General features: G+C 37.0%; 1 protein-coding gene across 1 annotated transcript in view; it reads left to right on the top strand.

Moving 5' to 3' along the window:
- Positions 1-17,127, top strand: part of LOC125233445 (kinesin-like protein KIF19) — a 49,041-nt gene that overhangs the window by 21,234 nt on the left and 10,680 nt on the right. The gene's annotated exons all lie outside the window — the stretch shown is intronic.

Genomic DNA, 17,127 nt, shown 5'->3' with positions numbered 1-17,127 from the left:
TTCTAATGTGGCTTTCTATAGAGAAGGGTCCATATTATGCTTCATGTGCAGTAAGGTCTGAATTTCTGTTAAAATTTTAGATGAAAAGGACCTTATTACATTTACATCACCAAGTCTATTTAGGCGCGGAATTCCATTTTTTCCTTGTGTAAGTGTTTTTCTAAGTTTAAAAATAATTTTGATACACAATAATTTGTTTAGTTCTGTTGACGTCAACAGTGCACATGGTAGTAAATATATTTTCACCTTGGGCTTTTGAATCTTTCACTACGCTCAGGCAAATACCTTCGTAGTAAATATTTAAAATTGCTTCTTTTATTAATCAATATTCTGTTATAATACTTTGTTACATAGCAGTCCGATCTTCTATTTTAATACCTATTATTTTTATTGTGGTGAAGCTTCAATCCTTTTCCGTTTTGCGGAAATGCTACTTAAGCTTTAATCTCAATAAAATGTTAGGTGCTTGCCATTTTGAAGAACTAAATAACAGCCCTATTATAGATAGTTGATGGCATAATTTTGCTAATCAAATAAACTGATTTCTTCAATTGATTGTCAGCATGTGTAATACACAGAGACTAGCAAGGTAAACATACTATATTGTTAAGTTAGATTCCTTCTGTCGGTTTAAAAATATTCAACTAGTAAAATATTTATAGATGTAATGTAATAATATAAATAATTATGCCATTAAGTATAATTAAAATAACTTCTAAATAAAGGATTAATAATAATAAGATTAATAAGTGGTTTAATGTTTATGAATTCCTAAGGAGAATCCAAAATACGAGTACACCCAATAAGTAAGTATTTAATAACCGTGAAAGTGATTTTATTTACCTAATTCTTGGTTATTTTTATCACTAGTATCGTATAATGAATTAATGATAAACAGTGTTGACATGGCTAATAATCGAAACACGATTACGACAAAAATTTAACTATTATTTATAAATGTAAAAGCAAAATACCTATTTGATATAATAGGTAATAGTAAGAACGGTAATAGTCACATTTCGGCGCATTTAATGGTCTAATGCTAAAACTCGAAGTATTTAAGAAACCCATTGTGCCCGTTATCGGCTATTGATAAGGCACTTTTCTAACTTAATAATACGATACTACTCTCCTGGCCGATTTCGACCACGGCGACTGTTTCAATCACCACCACCTCAACCATCCATCCGACCATCTATTTCGTTGGTGCGAACCCACAAATACCCGTGCACATGACGGGCAGCAAATAATATGTATTGTATAACTTAGTAAATTATCATTGTTTACCAACCGGCACAACGAACTTTGCTTGACCAGTTTTACCGCTGCAATTATCAATATTATCATGCATTTTTTACTAAAGGTTAGGTTAGGTAATTGTGAAGAATATTTTTATCAGTGTGATGTTTGTTTCGAGAATTTAGTGATGCCGATAATTGGTATAAATGGCTTAAGTCTCAATGAGTCAATGGCACTTAAGACTATTATAAGTGAGCAAGTGGTCACATACCCACTAAGTCATAAAAGTTGCTACACTGGTTGATAAGTACTACGTAAGACCACAGATTATAACAGCTCTTGCTATAAGATATTACAGATGACTTCTAATGGTATATAACTATTATTATTTGGGTAAATAATATTACGTTATATGTACTCCATTTATATTATTATTCAGAAACGAAAATTTGATTTTTAATTCGTTAAATAAGTCCGTTTGGCCAGCAACGCCATCTAGGTAAATATTTGAACACCTTATTCAATCCGACCGCAGGCACGTGCATGCGATAATCGACCTAGTGGTTTCCATGCTGCTATGGTCGCGAGTGTACATAGATCGTTATTATTAAAGGGTGTCTGGTTTCGGTGGGGGTGGTGCTACCATTAGCGGCGGCGTGCCAGTGCCATGCCCCCCCCCCCGCAAGGTCATTGCCGACGGCCGACTGATTGACATCAGGATAACCATCAAACCCATCTGAGGATTGCTGACGGTTTATAAACAGAAATGTCGAATGTCGATCGGTGGAAATATTGTTCCACGGGGTTTTCGTTCTTAAGAGCGTTATAACATTTCGGCGTCGGGCGAAATTAGGTATTTTACCCGCCGCGCGAGCCCAATATGCCGACCCTTTCTAGCACGTCTTATCACTCGCTCGCACTACAATAATGGACAAAACAATCTTGATCCTTCCTATGGAATTTTGATAACAACCACAATCTACTATCTCGATATAAACTTTTGATTTCTAATAAACATTATTTTGTACGAAAAGACTAGAATATAGCTCAAAATAATATTAATAACGTTAAAATTTATTTAAAAATTAAAAGTAATAATTATAAACTGTGATCATATTTAAGTAGATCCCATCCCAAATGTTTGCTTTTGTTATATGATAAGTATTAGAGTAAAGTATATATTAATATGATGATAAAATAAGTCTAATATAATTCTAATTACTTCAAGGTGGTACTCAGGGTCTGATGATGGAGAGAGATTGTGGTCACCAAAAATCAACTCGCATATTTGAATAACATAAAAAAACGAAGTGGTTCAGTTACATGGGTTTATTGGTACCGGTGACCACCATCTGGCTCCAACATCAGACCCTCAGTACCACCTCTTGTCAAAGGTCTGATTAAGAAGAAGTAAGAACTAAGAACCCAATGAGCCTGATTACTAAATGGTTTAGTTACATGGATCACTGGTACTGGTGACCACCATCTGGCTCCATCATCAGACCCTGAGTACCACCTCTTGTCAAAGGTCTTATTGAGACGATTCCAATGAGCCTAAAGACGATGTGGTTTAGTCATATGGTTCATTGAGATAAGATAAGATAAGATAAGATAATCATTTATTTGTTTGCTACAATACACACCAAAGTTAAACAATTAAAACAACAATAAACAATAAAAAGTACTAACACTACAGAAAAAACAACAATAGCATAGATTAAAATATGGGTGGGTTTGCTGTGTGCGTTGCAGCAAAAACAAAAAAGGGTCCTGGCTCAGTTATATGCTCCACTCTTTCGGGCGAAGCAACTGGTAATTCTGCTAGAACCCAGGTCACTAACAGATCGTTGTACTATGTCTATACGATTGCATTTAGTAACATGACATAAACATAAATTGCTAAAAATAAAAGGAGTGTGTGTGACTGTGTGTGTGTGTGTGTGTGTGTGTGTGTATGTACACTAAAAAACAGACCAGACTAGATTAGATCCGGTAATCTGCAACCAAGTACCCGTATGGGATTCCTAAATTTTGCTTGTCCAGTAGGTATTTTTTGAAATGAAATTTGAATGAATTCTTAGTCTTAAGGCATCTTAATGGTGGAGGGATATTATTCCAGCATTTGGTTGCGAGATACCGGAAGCACCCAGTAAAGGCTACAGTTTTGTGTGGATGTGTTTCCAAAAGGCAGCGCCTAGTTGCTCTAGTACCGTGTCGTGTATGAAATGAGGAAACGCGTATTTTTGCATGCAAATAGTCAGGAGTCTTATCATTCAGGACACCGAACAAAAGACTTGCAAGGTGTAGGTGTCTGCGAGACGACATATTTAGTATTGAAGCCTTATTTAAATATGGCGTTATGTGACTTCTAGGCGGAATTGAAAAGCAAAAACGGTAACAGGCATTCTGTACTCGTTGTACAAGACGACGTGTTTTGTCTTGTAGACGTGGACCATACACTATGTCTCCGTAATTCAGCTTAGACAGAACCAGTGATTCACATAAAATCTTACGTACTTCCTCACTCAAAAGATTTCGTATTTGGTATAAAACCTTTAGGCGAAAGAAGCAGGATTTGACCAACTCTCTAACATGTTTTTCGAACCGCAACTGATTTGGTACTGGTAACCACCATCTGGGTCCATCATCAGACCCTGAGTACCACCTCTTGTCGAAGGTCTTGTTGAGACGATTTCAATGAGCCTACATACGAAGTGGTTTAGTTCCATGGTTCATTGGTACTGGTGACCACCATCTGGCCCCATCATCAGACCCTGAGTACCACCTCTTGTTAAAGGTCTTATTGAGATGAACCCAATAAGGCTAAACACAAAGTGGTTTAGTCATATGGTTCATTGGTACTGGTGACAACCATCTGTCTCCATCATCAGACCCCGAGTACCACCTCTTGTCAAAGGTCTTGTTGAGACGAACCCAACGAGCCTAAACACGAAGTCGTTTACTTACATGGTTCACTGGTACTGGTGACCACCTTCTGGCTCCATCATCAGATCCCGAGTACCACCTCTTGTCAAAGGTCTTATTGAGACGATCCCATTGAGCCTAAATACGAAGTGGTTTAGTCATATGGTTTATTGGTACTGGTGACCACCATCTGGCTCCATCATCAGACCCTGAGTACCACCTCTTGTCAAAGGTCTTGTTGAGACGAACCCAACGAGCCTAAACACGAAGTCGTTTACTTACATGGTTCACTGGTACTGGTGACCACCTTCTGGCTCCATCATCAGATCCCGAGTACCATCTTGATGTGTCTTATCATCTTGACCGTATTGTAATTTTCACATATTTATCATCATAACGTTGTAATACTTTAACATTCAAACATAACAAAGTATTACAAAAGCAAATATTTACGGATCTAGGATCAAATTCGTTGGTCGCTGTTTACACACACACAATGCGAGGATAGCCCGTGTATAAACAAGGCGTCCGACCCACACAACGATAAATATTCTCGACGTTTGCGATGAAAACTCGGAGAGCGAAGCAACATACGTCTCACCTCCTCGAGCTCCGGCGCGGCACTGAAATCGCAGGCGTCCGTCGCCGGTAAAATAGCGACAGGAAGGCTAGTTTTCAAAAAATTGGCAAAAAATCATGATAAAATATTATAACGACAAATGGATAACAGCAATTTAAGCACATTGTGCAGATTATTTATATACTAAAATAACTTCGATAACATGTAGATTTTCGGAGAAATTATCACTTGTTTCGATGTATTTTCAAGAAAAAATTGAGTTCGTTTTACTTTCAATTTCTCAATTTCAAAGGATTAAATGATAAATATTGTTTAATGGGCCGAAAGTACAAGATATTAGGAATTTAAATTTACCGCATTTATGAGAGTGCGATTATCAAATTGTACATAATAAGAGCTCCGAAATCTGTGCTTCGCGCGGTTTTTCCTAAACGAGCATCAGAAAAAAAATCATTACTAATTGAAAACGCTTTTTCTTCCATATGTTTTTTAATGAACCGACAGTTAATTAGATTTTCTAACTGAAACAAGTACTTTTACTGTCTTTTAGTATGAGTAAAGTGTACAATTTTGCCGATAAATATTGTACATTTTACAATATATCGCCTTTTTTTGTCATAGCGCTCTTAAGTATTATTTGAAGAAATATTGCAGACCCATTTCCCAATATTGTTATAGGTGGTAGCTTCTCAGGGCGCCTACTTCACACACAAATAACCAATAGCTAAATATAGCTAAGCTAAGGAAAACCCAGGAAATTTCACTCGTCAAAAATAGCAGGGTCACACTTACGTGTAACGTTACGCGTTGATGTCATAATTAAGAGCGTTATAACATTTCGGCGTCGGGCGAAATTAGGTATTTTACCCGCCGCGCGAGCCCAATATGCCGACCCTTTCTAGCACGTCTTATCACTCGCTCGCACTACAATAATGGACAAAACAATCTTGATCCTTCCTATGGAATTTTGATAACAACCACAATCTACTATCTCGATATAAACTTTTGATTTCTAATAAACATTATTTTGTACGAAAAGACTAGAATATAGCTCAAAATAATATTAATAACGTTAAAATTTATTTAAAAATTAAAAGTAATAATTATAAACTGTGATCATATTTAAGTAGATCCCATCCCAAATGTTTGCTTTTGTTATATGATAAGTATTAGAGTAAAGTATATATTAATATGATGATAAAATAAGTCTAATATAATTCTAATTACTTCAAGGTGGTACTCAGGGTCTGATGATGGAGAGAGATTGTGGTCACCAAAAATCAACTCGCATATTTGAATAACATAAAAAAACGAAGTGGTTCAGTTACATGGGTTTATTGGTACCGGTGACCACCATCTGGCTCCAACATCAGACCCTCAGTACCACCTCTTGTCAAAGGTCTGATTAAGAAGAAGTAAGAACTAAGAACCCAATGAGCCTGATTACTAAATGGTTTAGTTACATGGATCACTGGTACTGGTGACCACCATCTGGCTCCATCATCAGACCCTGAGTACCACCTCTTGTCAAAGGTCTTATTGAGACGATTCCAATGAGCCTAAAGACGATGTGGTTTAGTCATATGGTTCATTGAGATAAGATAAGATAAGATAAGATAATCATTTATTTGTTTGCTACAATACACACCAAAGTTAAACAATTAAAACAACAATAAACAATAAAAAGTACTAACACTACAGAAAAAACAACAATAGCATAGATTAAAATATGGGTGGGTTTGCTGTGTGCGTTGCAGCAAAAACAAAAAAGGGTCCTGGCTCAGTTATATGCTCCACTCTTTCGGGCGAAGCAACTGGTAATTCTGCTAGAACCCAGGTCACTAACAGATCGTTGTACTATGTCTATACGATTGCATTTAGTAACATGACATAAACATAAATTGCTAAAAATAAAAGGAGTGTGTGTGACTGTGTGTGTGTGTGTGTGTGTGTGTGTGTGTGTGTGTATGTACACTAAAAAACAGACCAGACTAGATTAGATCCGGTAATCTGCAACCAAGTACCCGTATGGGATTCCTAAATTTTGCTTGTCCAGTAGGTATTTTTTGAAATGAAATTTGAATGAATTCTTAGTCTTAAGGCATCTTAATGGTGGAGGGATATTATTCCAGCATTTGGTTGCGAGATACCGGAAGCACCCAGTAAAGGCTACAGTTTTGTGTGGATGTGTTTCCAAAAGGCAGCGCCTAGTTGCTCTAGTACCGTGTCGTGTATGAAATGAGGAAACGCGTATTTTTGCATGCAAATAGTCAGGAGTCTTTTTATTCAGGACACCGAACAAAAGACTTGCAAGGTGTAGGTGTCTGCGAGACGACATATTTAGTATTGAAGCCTTATTTAAATATGGCGTTATGTGACTTCTAGGCGGAATTGAAAAGCAAAAACGGTAACAGGCATTCTGTACTCGTTGTACAAGACGACGTGTTTTGTCTTGTAGACGTGGACCATACACTATGTCTCCGTAATTCAGCTTAGACAGAACCAGTGATTCACATAAAATCTTACGTACTTCCTCACTCAAAAGATTTCGTATTTGGTATAAAACCTTTAGGCGAAAGAAGCAGGATTTGACCAACTCTCTAACATGTTTTTCGAACCGCAACTGATTTGGTACTGGTAACCACCATCTGGGTCCATCATCAGACCCTGAGTACCACCTCTTGTCGAAGGTCTTGTTGAGACGATTTCAATGAGCCTACATACGAAGTGGTTTAGTTCCATGGTTCATTGGTACTGGTGACCACCATCTGGCCCCATCATCAGACCCTGAGTACCACCTCTTGTTAAAGGTCTTATTGAGATGAACCCAATAAGGCTAAACACAAAGTGGTTTAGTCATATGGTTCATTGGTACTGGTGACAACCATCTGTCTCCATCATCAGACCCTGAGTACCACCTCTTGTCAAAGGTCTTGTTGAGACGAACCCAACGAGCCTAAACACGAAGTCGTTTACTTACATGGTTCACTGGTACTGGTGACCACCTTCTGGCTCCATCATCAGATCCCGAGTACCACCTCTTGTCAAAGGTCTTATTGAGACGATCCCATTGAGCCTAAATACGAAGTGGTTTAGTCATATGGTTTATTGGTACTGGTGACCACCATCTGGCTCCATCATCAGACCCTGAGTACCACCTCTTGTCAAAGGTCTTGTTGAGACGAACCCAACGAGCCTAAACACGAAGTCGTTTACTTACATGGTTCACTGGTACTGGTGACCACCTTCTGGCTCCATCATCAGATCCCGAGTACCATCTTGATGTGTCTTATCATCTTGACCGTATTGTAATTTTCACATATTTATCATCATAACGTTGTAATACTTTAACATTCAAACATAACAAAGTATTACAAAAGCAAATATTTACGGATCTAGGATCAAATTCGTTGGTCGCTGTTTACACACACACAATGCGAGGATAGCCCGTGTATAAACAAGGCGTCCGACCCACACAACGATAAATATTCTCGACGTTTGCGATGAAAACTCGGAGAGCGAAGCAACATACGTCTCACCTCCTCGAGCTCCGGCGCGGCACTGAAATCGCAGGCGTCCGTCGCCGGTAAAATAGCGACAGGAAGGCTAGTTTTCAAAAAATTGGCAAAAAATCATGATAAAATATTATAACGACAAATGGATAACAGCAATTTAAGCACATTGTGCAGATTATTTATATACTAAAATAACTTCGATAACATGTAGATTTTCGGAGAAATTATCACTTGTTTCGATGTATTTTCAAGAAAAAATTGAGTTCGTTTTACTTTCAATTTCTCAATTTCAAAGGATTAAATGATAAATATTGTTTAATGGGCCGAAAGTACAAGATATTAGGAATTTAAATTTACCGCATTTATGAGAGTGCGATTATCAAATTGTACATAATAAGAGCTCCGAAATCTGTGCTTCGCGCGGTTTTTCCTAAACGAGCATCAGAAAAAAAATCATTACTAATTGAAAACGCTTTTTCTTCCATATGTTTTTTAATGAACCGACAGTTAATTAGATTTTCTAACTGAAACAAGTACTTTTACTGTCTTTTAGTATGAGTAAAGTGTACAATTTTGCCGATAAATATTGTACATTTTACAATATATCGCCTTTTTTTGTCATAGCGCTCTTAAGTATTATTTGAAGAAATATTGCAGACCCATTTCCCAATATTGTTATAGGTGGTAGCTTCTCAGGGCGCCTACTTCACACACAAATAACCAATAGCTAAATATAGCTAAGCTAAGGAAAACCCAGGAAATTTCACTCGTCAAAAATAGCAGGGTCACACTTACGTGTAACGTTACGCGTTGATGTCATAATTAAGAGCGTTATAACATTTCGGCGTCGGGCGAAATTAGGTATTTTACCCGCCGCGCGAGCCCAATATGCCGACCCTTTCTAGCACGTCTTATCACTCGCTCGCACTACAATAATGGACAAAACAATCTTGATCCTTCCTATGGAATTTTGATAACAACCACAATCTACTATCTCGATATAAACTTTTGATTTCTAATAAACATTATTTTGTACGAAAAGACTAGAATATAGCTCAAAATAATATTAATAACGTTAAAATTTATTTAAAAATTAAAAGTAATAATTATAAACTGTGATCATATTTAAGTAGATCCCATCCCAAATGTTTGCTTTTGTTATATGATAAGTATTAGAGTAAAGTATATATTAATATGATGATAAAATAAGTCTAATATAATTCTAATTACTTCAAGGTGGTACTCAGGGTCTGATGATGGAGAGAGATTGTGGTCACCAAAAATCAACTCGCATATTTGAATAACATAAAAAAACGAAGTGGTTCAGTTACATGGGTTTATTGGTACCGGTGACCACCATCTGGCTCCAACATCAGACCCTCAGTACCACCTCTTGTCAAAGGTCTGATTAAGAAGAAGTAAGAACTAAGAACCCAATGAGCCTGATTACTAAATGGTTTAGTTACATGGATCACTGGTACTGGTGACCACCATCTGGCTCCATCATCAGACCCTGAGTACCACCTCTTGTCAAAGGTCTTATTGAGACGATTCCAATGAGCCTAAAGACGATGTGGTTTAGTCATATGGTTCATTGAGATAAGATAAGATAAGATAAGATAATCATTTATTTGTTTGCTACAATACACACCAAAGTTAAACAATTAAAACAACAATAAACAATAAAAAGTACTAACACTACAGAAAAAACAACAATAGCATAGATTAAAATATGGGTGGGTTTGCTGTGTGCGTTGCAGCAAAAACAAAAAAGGGTCCTGGCTCAGTTATATGCTCCACTCTTTCGGGCGAAGCAACTGGTAATTCTGCTAGAACCCAGGTCACTAACAGATCGTTGTACTATGTCTATACGATTGCATTTAGTAACATGACATAAACATAAATTGCTAAAAATAAAAGGAGTGTGTGTGACTGTGTGTGTGTGTGTGTGTGTGTGTGTGTGTATGTACACTAAAAAACAGACCAGACTAGATTAGATCCGGTAATCTGCAACCAAGTACCCGTATGGGATTCCTAAATTTTGCTTGTCCAGTAGGTATTTTTTGAAATGAAATTTGAATGAATTCTTAGTCTTAAGGCATCTTAATGGTGGAGGGATATTATTCCAGCATTTGGTTGCGAGATACCGGAAGCACCCAGTAAAGGCTACAGTTTTGTGTGGATGTGTTTCCAAAAGGCAGCGCCTAGTTGCTCTAGTACCGTGTCGTGTATGAAATGAGGAAACGCGTATTTTTGCATGCAAATAGTCAGGAGTCTTATCATTCAGGACACCGAACAAAAGACTTGCAAGGTGTAGGTGTCTGCGAGACGACATATTTAGTATTGAAGCCTTATTTAAATATGGCGTTATGTGACTTCTAGGCGGAATTGAAAAGCAAAAACGGTAACAGGCATTCTGTACTCGTTGTACAAGACGACGTGTTTTGTCTTGTAGACGTGGACCATACACTATGTCTCCGTAATTCAGCTTAGACAGAACCAGTGATTCACATAAAATCTTACGTACTTCCTCACTCAAAAGATTTCGTATTTGGTATAAAACCTTTAGGCGAAAGAAGCAGGATTTGACCAACTCTCTAACATGTTTTTCGAACCGCAACTGATTTGGTACTGGTAACCACCATCTGGGTCCATCATCAGACCCTGAGTACCACCTCTTGTCGAAGGTCTTGTTGAGACGATTTCAATGAGCCTACATACGAAGTGGTTTAGTTCCATGGTTCATTGGTACTGGTGACCACCATCTGGCCCCATCATCAGACCCTGAGTACCACCTCTTGTTAAAGGTCTTATTGAGATGAACCCAATAAGGCTAAACACAAAGTGGTTTAGTCATATGGTTCATTGGTACTGGTGACAACCATCTGTCTCCATCATCAGACCCTGAGTACCACCTCTTGTCAAAGGTCTTGTTGAGACGAACCCAACGAGCCTAAACACGAAGTCGTTTACTTACATGGTTCACTGGTACTGGTGACCACCTTCTGGCTCCATCATCAGATCCCGAGTACCACCTCTTGTCAAAGGTCTTATTGAGACGATCCCATTGAGCCTAAATACGAAGTGGTTTAGTCATATGGTTTATTGGTACTGGTGACCACCATCTGGCTCCATCATCAGACACTGAGTACCACCTCTTGTCAAAGGTCTTGTTGAGACGAACCCAACGAGCCTAAACACGAAGTCGTTTACTTACATGGTTCACTGGTACTGGTGACCACCTTCTGGCTCCATCATCAGATCCCGAGTACCATCTTGATGTGTCTTATCATCTTGACCGTATTGTAATTTTCACATATTTATCATCATAACGTTGTAATACTTTAACATTCAAACATAACAAAGTATTACAAAAGCAAATATTTACGGATCTAGGATCAAATTCGTTGGTCGCTGTTTACACACACACAATGCGAGGATAGCCCGTGTATAAACAAGGCGTCCGACCCACACAACGATAAATATTCTCGACGTTTGCGATGAAAACTCGGAGAGCGAAGCAACATACGTCTCACCTCCTCGAGCTCCGGCGCGGCACTGAAATCGCAGGCGTCCGTCGCCGGTAAAATAGCGACAGGAAGGCTAGTTTTCAAAAAATTGGCAAAAAATCATGATAAAATATTATAACGACAAATGGATAACAGCAATTTAAGCACATTGTGCAGATTATTTATATACTAAAATAACTTCGATAACATGTAGATTTTCGGAGAAATTATCACTTGTTTCGATGTATTTTCAAGAAAAAATTGAGTTCGTTTTACTTTCAATTTCTCAATTTCAAAGGATTAAATGATAAATATTGTTTAATGGGCCGAAAGTACAAGATATTAGGAATTTAAATTTACCGCATTTATGAGAGTGCGATTATCAAATTGTACATAATAAGAGCTCCGAAATCTGTGCTTCGCGCGGTTTTTCCTAAACGAGCATCAGAAAAAAAATCATTACTAATTGAAAACGCTTTTTCTTCCATATGTTTTTTAATGAACCGACAGTTAATTAGATTTTCTAACTGAAACAAGTACTTTTACTGTCTTTTAGTATGAGTAAAGTGTACAATTTTGCCGATAAATATTGTACATTTTACAATATATCGCCTTTTTTTGTCATAGCGCTCTTAAATGTTGTTGTAATGAAATTTGGGTGTAAGGGAAGGCCAATGTCAACACTGTGGAGCGTAGCAATTTCCAAAGTTAACATAATAAATTACGTCGATTCGGAAGTAAACAAAAAGGCTGGATTTTTTTCTAGTAATCGTCATCGTGGGGGACCTTATTAGGTACTTAGCTACCTAATTAGATTGTATTTTCAAGACATTTAGAAATACGCAATTTGGAAAGCCATTTATAGTCCGTTGCTTCTGGAAAGTTATGTATGAAAATATTGGCATAATTAATGGAAGATTTTTTTTGATTGGGGTATGTGCATTATAGGCCGATGCTATTTTTCATCAACCCTCCCCATCTTTCCCCCCTCTGCGTCACCCCTCTTCCCCCCCTTAAATAGCCGAAAATGCGGTTTTTCGCAATTTCTGACAAAACCGTTGCAGATACAGAAAAAGCGTGTAGAAACAAAGTAATCCTTAATAAATTTACTACAAACCATTCATTGTCACTTTGGTTCTAGCACTTATAGTTTTCGCGTAATCCATCACGAAAGTTGGTCCTTTGCTGCAATTTTCTTTAGTGAATGTTAAGCTTTCTCCCAAATTGCTTACAAAATCTGTTTGATATTACTAAAATATTATACACTGAAAATGAATTTCAGGGGGAAAAATCACTACCATGGGTGGAACTTGAACTAACGGCTTCTGGATTAAAACTCCAGGGCTCTACCAACAGCTACCAAAAGCTCATCCCCAGTCATCGATATACTATATGGATCAATGGTACTCCTAGCGACTACTACCGTGAAAATATTACGTCTTAAATAGTTACTGGAATTCCAAGACATATTGGAAATTCCACCCATGGTAGTGATTTTTCCCCCTTAATTTTATTTTAGTCATGGGTTACAATATCTTAGTCATATCAAAAAAAAATCGACGATTTTGTAAGCATTTTGGGCGAAAACTTAACATTCATTAAAGAAAATTGCAGCAAAGGACCAACTTTCATGACGGATCACGCGAAAACTATAAGTGCTAGAACCAAAGTGTTAATGAATGATTTGTAGGAAATTTATTAAGGATTACTTCGTTCCTACGCGCTTTTTCTGTATCTTCAACAGTTTTGCCAGAAATCGAGAAAAACCGCATTTTTGGCACTTTAAGGGAGGATAGAGGGGTGACGCAGAGGGGGGAGGAGTGGGGAGGGTTGATGAAAAATAACTTCAGTCTATAACGTACACATTTTAATTTAAAAAAACCTTCCATTAATTATGCCGTAATTTTAGCTAATTTCCCCCTACTATTAGCATTACCTACTACTTTAGTAATTGATGACTTTAGTTTAAAACCAAACATAATGGTTTTGTTTTGTAGTTTCTTATGAGTCTAGTTATAGTCTAGATAACTATAAAAATAAGGCTTTTCAGGAAAAATCAACCAGCAGATGTCTATTAGACTATTAGTCTTCTTCTATCTATCGTTTTCCCAGCCTAGTGTCAATCTATTTAAGTCGATTTAGATTTGTCCATTCATAATAATTATATTATAATATAAAACTACAGTAAATAATCACTATAAACGAATTCCTGATATTCGTTGCTGGGCTCTCTTGAACCGTGGCAAGAAAGCGAAATAAAATAAAAGTTTAATGTTTTACCATATTTAAAAATAAACATGTTCTAAAAAGGAAATATTTAAGCATTGTTCAAACTTATTGAATTGTAATCTACGTGCTTCTGTTTTGGTGTAAAGTAGCTTCGATAGCAGTTTATGTGTTGACGTCACGTCGTTGAAAGCAGAAAGCATGTTGTATAAAATATTCAGCGCTATCGTTGTAAGACGACGGCATTTATTATTAATCTTTACCTCGCACGCCAACGGCGCGAAGACATAATCACTGGCGCAGGTCAATTGGTTACTTACATATATCGAGTCAAGTTAGGCCAAGCTAACTTAGTAGCGAAAATAAAAGTTTATCGTAATCATTTAATTTTGGATGTAAGCTTAAATGTTGCCAAAATATAAAAGCTATAAAGGTATGTTTGACTTTGTTTTTATGAATTTCACGTTATTGGCTCCTTGACCATTCGGGCGTTTTCCTAATATTGGTACCTTTTTTAAAGACAATGTTTCCCACTTTCTTACTTACTTAATTAAAACTTCAGAGGACAATGTACTACATAGGAGACACCGGGTGTTTCTGAGGTTCGTTGTCACAGCGGCCCTACCCTTGAACATAAGAATAAATAATAGTAGGCTAAACACTTCCTGAATATTAGATAACTTTAGTTACCTATTGATTGTTTTGCTCCGTTACCCGTTTTTATAGTATCAAGCTAATTTATTAATGTGAAAGGTCACACGGTTATTTACTTATGTGCTCAAAACCGGAAGTACATGTACTAAAAACCGCTTTAATATTTAAAAGAAAATGTTCGTTAAAACAAGGCCAAATCAATTTAGTTTCTACGAGGAAAGTTATGTTTACGTTGGCATGTATTAGTTTAAAGTTCATGCTTCGATTATTTAACACTAGAACTGCTAGTTAAACAACACGTTTTAAACCGCCTACCACCCAGTTATCAGAGTACCACTTTCAGCTCTCTTGACGTAGATAACTTTTTAATTAATGACTGATTGGGCACTATAGATACGAGATAGTGGAGGCAGTATGTTGTTTACGTAGAGTTGTTATTACCATTCACAAGCATGCCAGTTTAACTTGGACGCCAAGCCCATAATAAATGGGCCATAGTGATCTTACTTTATGTTGGTTCCCCTAAAGCGAAAGCTTGATAAAAATGTTATTTAGCAGCACTTACGTTGCGATAAGGCGACCTCACAGTCCATCTGATAACAAATCGCTTCGCTTCACCATCGCCCCTTTTGGTACCTATTTAAAATCGCCCTGCTAGATAACTTATAATTGTAAATTTTCTACACTAACAGGCTAAAAACACGATAGGTTTTACTTTACTGGCGTTTTAATCTTGGGTTGACCAATGTAAACTGAGACCTCTCAAAATATAGCAACTGTAGGCTGCGTTTCGTGCAAAGTTGTGATGTTCAGTGTTCAGTTCATTACAATAATTTAATTTCTTTTGTTTTCCTCGAAACCAAAGAGGATCGAGTATTATAGAGAGTTACTGTCGAAGTATAACTTTTTAACAAAAAATAAAACCGCCTTCAAAAATAAGCGCGTTACAAAACACGGAGAAACTAAAAAGCAAAAAATAATAAACCTTTGAATTCAGATTTCTTATCGTATTGCAATAATCTAAACATCCAAATTATAAACAAATCAATTATTTTTGTAGTCGGTACCAGACCTGTTCGTCGCCTTGCTATTGCCTGTTTGCCCCACCCAACCATACACAGGCTGGTACCGACTCCAAAAATAATTGATTTGTTTATAATTTGGATGTTTAGATTATTGCAATACGATAAGAAATCTGAATTCAAAGGTTTATTATTTTTTGCTTTTTAGTTTCTCCGTGTTTTGTAACGCGCTTATTTTTGAAGGCGGTTTTATTTTTTGTTAAAAAGTTAATTTATTTGTTGATTTTTAGTGGTTCCTAGTGATATTATATGTATCAGTCCGAATATATGTACAGTAGTGAAAGAATTATCCTTTAACTCCTAACCATTGAGGAGTTGACCTTCCATCATCAGCTCAGCCACATAAAATTACTACCGTCAGGCGTAAATACTGGTGTACCTTTGAAAATTACACTAAAAACATTACATGTGCCTATAACATTTGAAGAGTTCCCTCGATTTCTCCAAGATCCCATCATCAGACCCTGACTTGGTGCCAATGGGACCATCTCGGGGTTATACCCGTTCGATCAAAAAAAAAATTTTGAAAATCTGTCCACGATTCTCGGAGATATCGAGTAACATACATACAAAAAATAAAAAATAAAAAAAAAAACATTCAGTCGAATTGAGAACCTCCTCCTTTTTTGAAGTCGGTTAAAAATGTGTAGGTAATCACAGTGCATAGACTGCAATCTCTTGACACATACTTAAAACTTTTGAACCTCAGTTTTGACAATTTGGCCCATATTGTTAGCATGATATGTGTTAAAATGTCAAATATTAGTATCAGCGCCATCTAAGTAGCTGAGCGTACCCCAAAGGTGTAATGCCATCTAGGCCACCGTACCTTTTTCTGTATGGTACTGAGGTACGTTTTTTTCTTAGACTTTATCTGTCTATACGGAGTTATATATGTCTTTGCTCGAAACACAGCAAGCAGTGTGATTTTATTTGTCTACACCATAACAATAACCTACGTCACATTCGCGTCAATTGTAGTTTAGGTATTCAGAATTTAGATACATATTGCCTAACTATTTATGACCAATAACAAACAATGAATGACTCACGAATCTTGAATGCCACGTTAACACCTACGAGTGCCTATGAGACTGAAGGGGTGAACAAAAACTGTAGAAAGTTCTTTCGCGAATGCAAGGACGGTGAGTCATACTAATGGCTGTTTTTCGTTACCGATGGAACTCATTGAATATTCATAGATTCTGGTAACGTAACGTGTTTCAAATGGATGTGTACTTTGAGCTGAAAGCCGAATCAATATAGGGTGGCTGCTATGTACCTACATATGTACATAATTGCCGAGTACTTAATGAATAATGACCATCACTAATGACTTACCTATCGTTTTCAAATTAATCTTCCGGACTTAACAAGTGTTTGCGGCAGTTCATTCG

This window comes from Leguminivora glycinivorella, chromosome 14 (genome assembly GCF_023078275.1).
Source record: "Leguminivora glycinivorella isolate SPB_JAAS2020 chromosome 14, LegGlyc_1.1, whole genome shotgun sequence".
NCBI lineage: Eukaryota > Metazoa > Arthropoda > Insecta > Lepidoptera > Tortricidae > Leguminivora > Leguminivora glycinivorella.
This window is presented reverse-complemented; position numbering and strand designations above follow the sequence as displayed.